We start from the raw sequence: 7,141 nt of genomic DNA, 5'->3' as shown, positions 1-7,141 counted from the left end.
GGTAGTGCCCTGAGGCTGTGCTTGGTGATGGGGCTCTCGAGCCTGGGAGAGAAGAGGCTCCTGCCCTGAGTGGACTGTCACCTAAAAGAAGAAACCCAAGTTCTGCAGTTGCCAGGCCCATGCTACAGGAGTCTGTGTGCTTGTGGGGAAGAAGAGGTGGGGACTCTCTGAACGAACACTCTTCCCTAGCCATGACTTGGAAAGGTGATTTGCAAGCACTCAAACCATCTCTTTTACTTTTGTAAGTCAGCACAGCCCTATTGAAGTGAACCTATGTTGATTTGAGCAAGCAATGAGCTGAGCCTCCAGCTTTTTGTTGTGCATGGAGGCTGTGATGTTTACATATTTATTTCAGAAAGGCAGTGGGTTTTCTCTGCAGATTGAAAAGTACAGTACAGTGAGAAGTAAACCGATCCCATATTGTCTTTAAGTCACTGGAGATTGGCAGGGAATAGATGTTCTCTGTAGCATGATACAGGAGCAGTCTGGTAAAACATTTGTGTATTTGTCAGTTACTTTTTATAAAGTAGGATGAGAGAGAGAGAGAGTGCGTGTGTACTTTTAAATGATGCAGGCACATGTAAGTTGTAGCTAATTAAACAATGGAAACTGGGTGCATAGCTGTGAACAACATTAGAGAACATGTTATAAGTGAGACTATTCACATCAAACTCCATGCTAGAGTTACTTGATGCATCTATCTGTAGGATCTTTTTTTTACTTTCTTACCATTTATTTATTTTGGTTGGAAATTTCCATGCTAAGTGCCTGTTACAGGTTGCTGCTTTTGATTTTTTTTGTGTGTTTTTTTTTTTTTTCTTTTGCATTCCTGTGGACAGCACAATTGTGTCTCTTTTCCAGTGCGCAGCCTAGTCTGGGCGCTAAATGAAACAGAGCTCCAATGGGAATGAACGTATAATGAAAGACCATATTCTAATGCCTTTGTAGGAAGGAGTTATATTAAGCTTGCATAGGCAGCCTTCCCTCTGGCTTTTTGTGACTTTTTAGGTGCTTCATCTCATAAATATCCTTTCAGACTGTACATGAGATTCAGGAATGAGGTGGACTGTGGATAAGAATGTAAACACGAGTAAAAGACTGAGCTCAGGTATGTGCTTACCACTGCACCGAAGCCTGTGCAACAGCATAAGCATATTTGGAGAGAAACCCCATCGTGTATAAATGTTCCCAGTCAGGAGGCATTAAACAATAAAAACAACAGTGTGCTTTATTCCCCAGAACAGTCTGTTTCTAAACAGTATCATTTTCATACTGTTTTTATGAGAAAACTGTTAGAACCGGATAAATAGATCGCTATGTTTGTACTTGTTTATCACAGATGATTTATCTATCATCTATTGTGAGTGGCCTACTGTGGTGTCACGGAGCCACAGGGTTCAGATCTGCGAAGCAGGGCAGGTTAGAGGGAGCAGGGACATCCAGGCCCCTTGAGCAGCAGTGTCGCAGCGCTGCCGTCCTGCTGGGCTCCCGAAGAGGCTCTGTTAGCAGCTCCCATCACAAAGCACGTGCCCTCTCCCAACTGTCATGCTTCTCTTTCCTTTTGGGACTTGCAGCGGAACACGGTGGTGCAAACTAAATTAGCCTGATTTAATTTGCACTCAACGCAGCAGGGGATGTTATAAACACTGATTTACTGTGTGCAGGAGGAGCACTGGAAGAACCGAAAAGGTTGATTGAGAGAGCGTAGGTCTCGCTTTTTCAGCGCACTCTGAAAAAGATGGTCCCTGGCACCCATGGGGATGGCCAGGGGGTGTCTGCGCGAGTGCAGAGTGTTCACAGCAGGGCTCTGTTGGACACGATGGGATGAAAATCTGTCAGTCCCAACTGGGTTTGTTGCACAGTGTGTGTAATCATCTGAGCAAGAATCATTTAGGGCTAGGAGTATGCTGGACGTAGCTCTGCCACAGGCCGTGCGCAAAACTGTGGTGCAGGGCACTCAGTTTCAAATTGCAGTGCATTTTAATGTTCTACACAATGTTTTTTTATATCAGATTTTGTACTTATTTACTTCACACCTCTTTAATGCAGAGCGATGTAATTGCAGGGAGATTATTTTGCTATTGATTACTTGATCCAGGAAAGAAACAGAATTCATCCATGCTATGAATCACTAAGCATTTGCAGCAATAAACTTTATTGAGCCATGTGACTTGCTGTTACAGAATTGTAAAGAATGCTTTACTGGAATGATTATACCAAACCATGTACAATTCAAACAGAATTATATGGCTCACAATAAAATGTTTTTGGCAAGGGCACCTACTCGGACACTGTGAGGCTTTTATATTGCTAACAGAATAACGTTTTCTGGGCAATTCTGAAGATCTATTACTCCTCATTTACAATGTGCATTGTGGAAAAAATGGTCTAAAAGGCTGCTGAAGGATGCATTCGTCTGTAACCACAGCATTTATAGGGATGCTGAGCTTTGCAGTGGGTGGTATTGCTCTAGCAGAAATGAAAGAAAAGTGGGGCTGTGGCTTGAGACTAGTATAAAGGTCCTTTTTGGAAAAGGCAGGTGCAAATAACAAGAATAGCAAGTAATAGCTGAGTGTGAAGAGGAACTGGATGATGAGGTATACTGTAACAGTAAGACTGAGATGAAATTGAAAGGAACTAATCAACACTTTGCAAACAAAATATTCAGCTAGAGCTTATTGCTGTAATATACACACACAACTGGAAGCATTTCATGTTTCCTGTATATAGTTGGTGCACACGTTTAGTGTGCAGGTACCTGTCAGCCTTGCTGCGTGCATTCTGCATGGTCAGGGCTTCTGTCCAGATGGCAACAGGACAGGTTCTACTCTCAAGCCTAGCAGGACTCAAAAAGCGGCCAAGACTTACAGGAATGACAGGCATGGCTGGAGTGGTCATAGCCTCAGTGAAGAGCTGTGGCAGAGACCTGACGTCTGGCTTCAGGCAAAAGGGAAAGAGCTGTCCTCTGGGGACAAGTTACCCCAAGACAAATCACCCCAAGATCATGGGGCTCTTGCCTTTGGACTGCTAGGGATGACCACATTTGGAGAAACACCAAGGTGGTCCAGGTTTGAGATCAAGTATTTCTGCCTGTATGTGTATTTCTTTCGGGGAAACCAATTAAACTGTGAAGGTCTACATGCTGTTGAGACACTGCAGCGTAGTTCTCTGTCTGAGGCCACATCTCTCCTTTTCACTAATTTTTGCAGTGGGGCCAACAAGACTCCTGCCTTACCTAAAAGCATGTTACAGTCTTTTGCTGGGAGGTATTGTATTAATCTAAGTAGCTACTGCACAAACCACCATCGTGGCTGGCCAAGCTGTGCCAGTGGACTTTGGCCGGATGCTCTGTGTAGAATGAATAAAGTTGCTTTGGTTTTAATTATTAAGCAGTACACGCTATCCTAACTCCATGACCCACAAAAGGGACCTCTAAAGGGCAAGTTGTTGTTGCGCTGGAGTTATAAAAATGAGGACTTTGAAGCTTTTGGAAGGAAAAGCCTGTTTCCTGGCCTAAAGGCTGGCCACTGAGCAGAGTGGGTGCAAGGAGTCCCAGTAGCGCAGACCTTTGCACAGGGCAGTGATGGGAATGAAGAGGCAACATAGGAACGTGGAGTCAAAGCCACTGCCAAATCCAAGTGTCCACCAGTCCTCGGTTACCCCCTCTGCAGTCCCACCAGGGGACCCAACTGAAACAATGGGATTTCAAAATTTGCAAAAGTTAAGTCTTTTTTAACTTCCTTTGCGAGCTTTTCAGGCCAATGTTTCAAGCTTTCTGCCCAAACACGGAGGACTGGGAGATTTTTCTCCTGATGTTAGTCCTGCTGGACTCTGGCTGAATGCAGCCCTGTGAAAAGCTGGAGTTTCCCACAGGTGTGACGTTTACATCCAGATTGAGAAAAATTAAGTGCAACGCCCCCCTTTGTTACTATTTACAGTGCCACAGTGCTGAGGGGAGGAAGACCAGGTCCCCAGGATGCTGGCTGCTGTGTGACCTGGAGAGCAGGACTTGCGGTCTACTTAGAACAAGAAGTACTTCTGCAGTGCCCGGGGCCGGGGTGATCTGTCTGTGCTCAGCCTGGGGCTCTGTAGACAAGACTTGATCTGAAGCTCAGCCCCCTGAAGCCCAGCCCACCAGCCCCTCTTCCCTTCGCGTACCGGAGCCTTGCTGCTGTGAGCCAGGTTTTTCCCATAAGCAAGACTTCTTTCCCGCTGGCACCTAGGAGCTCGAGTTATGATGATCCCCTCCTGAGGTTTGGGGCTTAGCAAGAATCCAGCGATCGCTGGGCAGTTCTCCTGCACCCCACTGTCTGCACGCACGCCCCCGCACAGACCCACGTGCACCGTGTCACCTCCCTCAAAAAATCGTTGCAATACTGTGCTGAAAGCAAAGGGAAAAAGACGACCTCTATTTTTTTTTTTATTTTTCTCCTGCTCAGGGAGCAGCTCCTTGCAGAATGAAATGCTAACGAGCGCCTCTGCCTTTCCTTCCTGCTGTGTCTTACACTGGATTAGACCTGAAAAGCAGTATCACCAAGCTTGAAGTTCAATTTATCAGTGCAGTCAGGATTGATTTGTTACACTACCTATTCTGGGGAAATGAATGTCTCCATCGCGCTCCCTTCCGTTGCAGGCAGACCTTTGTTTTGCTCAGATCAGCTATGTAATGTAGGAAGCTGACTTTCCACAGATAAAGGAAAAAAAAACCTACAAAATCCTGACTAATTCTACCCAGCCTGGAAGTGCTGAGACTGATGCCACTTGCAAAGCACCCGCCTGGCGTTATGGTGGCTGCAGATACCAGGCAGAAGAAGCGCTCTCCGCCTGGGCTTATCTCCCGCTTTTTTTTGTTGTTCAAGAAGTGACGAAAAGTGCCATAGAAAATTATTCCTGGTGAATTACACATCTCCTTTATCACTATTAATGTTATAGCTGGACGGTCAGGTTGGTCCTTGGAGCTGAAATTCATAGCAAGAGTCAGGTTGAAAACAAAGTTGGTTTTTGTACAAATTTTCAGCTGTTTTGTGAGACAGTGAAAATGGAATTTGCTACTGCTGTTGAGGAGGATAATTTTCACTTGTAATCTAGCACAGGGTATCTCCTTTAAGAAAGCATGCAATTAAAAATCCAGTTTTCTCCTGAAGCCCATTTTGATGGAATATTTACAGCGAACAATGTACAAATGTGGGAATTAGATTTTCAGATTCAAAAGACTCAGAACGTGGATTGCTATTAAGAGACGTATTTTAAAAAGACACATTTTTTTTTTTTTTTCTAACAATTCATGTACGCATCTTATGTTGAGGGAAGGGTTAAGAGCCCAGCACCCTGCGGGAACATGTGGAGATCCTCACGCTCCTGCAAACGTGGCTACGAGAAGGATGTCTATAGCTGGTGCTCATTAAGCGAGACGAAATGAAAGAGGTAGTTGCTCTAAAGTAGCTTTTTTTTCCTCAGGTAAAAGCAGGAATTCTTTCTCATAAATACGCTGCAGCTAGACATAAACCACTTATTGCTTGAAAGCAGCTCTGCGCTGCTGAAGAGCTGGAGCTCATGAGTGAGAAATTGGGTCTTAAGCAACCCTGACCCGGCTGCTCTCAGCCTGGCTGCTGGCAGCGGCGATGCTGCTTTTTGCCTGGGCTGAGGCTACAGCAGACTCCTGCCTCTGCAGCTGAAGGCCTTGGTGTTTTCCAGAGGACACGAGGAGCGGGGTTGTGCCTGAGATAGCCTCTGTACCACTGTCTCTCTCTTCCTGCTGCCCCCTTGAAAACCAAAGTCTTAGCTAGGAATACCACACCAGAAGTTGGGGCCATGCCTGCTCTGCAAATCTCTAGATCCAGACTTCTACTAGTGTGTTTCCCCTAAAAAAAGGCGATAAGAACTTTGGAGCACACAGCAAGGACACCCCTTCCAGAGAAAGGGTTATGGAAATGGCCACGGGCCATTCTGGATGCAGGGAATACCTTGGATGGCTGCACATCTTTGGGAATGAGATTCTTTGTTGCTCCTTCTCTGTAACTTGGGTGTTTGTTGTCATTTGTAGTGTTTGCTTTTAAAAGGAAAAAGAAAACAAACTCAATGTCACAGACTCTTCCTACCTGCTCCTTAATCTTACACGCAGCTCAGAAAACCCTAGTTGCAAAAACTACTACTCTTAGGGCATGGGTGCATATGTGTCAACAGACAAAAACTGAAGGGCTGGTGTGTTCCCCCCCTGCTCCCCTGAACAACATTAGCTCCAGTTGTTCATTAGCTCCAGCTCTTCAGGCTGAAGTCTGAATGACAGAATGAGAGAATGGTCAGGGTTGGAAGGGATCTTCGGAGATCATCCAGTCCAACCAAAGAAGGTTCGCTTAGAGCAGGTTGGACAGGAACGCATCTGAAGTCACGCAGGAACTGGCTCATGTCAGACCATGTGTCCCATCTCTGGGGTCTGACCACATCCATGAAAGTGGTGGGACAGACGACTGGAGATCTTATTTTGACTTGGAGCCATGCTGGTCACAGACTTCTTTTCTGAAGCCCAGGTGATGCCTGTGCTGAGCACATCCATTGTGCTCAACTTCTTTCACCCCAGAGGGCCGTGCTGCCATCCAGCATGACCTGGACAGGCTGGAGAGCTGGGCAGAGAAGAACCTAATGAGGTTCAACAAAAGCAAATGCAAGGTCCTGCACCTGGGGAGGAAGAATGCAAAGCACCAGTATAGGTTAGGGGCGGACCTGCTGGGAAGTAGCTCTGAGGAGAAGGATCTGGGGGTCCTAGTAGACAGTAAATTATCCATGAGCCAGCAATGTGCCCTTGTTGCCAAGAAGGCCAATGGAATCCTGGGCTGCATAGGGAAGAGTGTGGCCAGTAGGTCGAAGGAGGTCATTATCTCCCTCTACTGTGCACTGGTGAGGCCACAACTGGAATACTGTGTCCAGTTTTGGGCTCCCCAGTTCAAGAGGGACAGGGAACTGCTGGAGCGGGTCCAGCAAAGGGCAACTAAGATGATTAATGGATTGGAGCACCTCCCTTATGAGGAAAGGCTGAGAGAGCTGGGACTCTTTAGCCTGGAGAAGAGAAGGCTGAGGGGAGACCTTATTAATGCTTACAAGTATCTAAAGGGTGGGTTGAAGGAGGATGGAGCCAGGCTCTTTT

The sequence above is a fragment of the Vanellus vanellus genome (assembly GCF_965231255.1).
Source record: "Vanellus vanellus genome assembly, chromosome: 3".
NCBI classification, from domain to species: Eukaryota; Metazoa; Chordata; class Aves; order Charadriiformes; family Charadriidae; genus Vanellus; species Vanellus vanellus.
The sequence above is the reverse complement of the archived record's forward strand: the minus strand, read 5'-3'. Positions refer to the sequence as shown.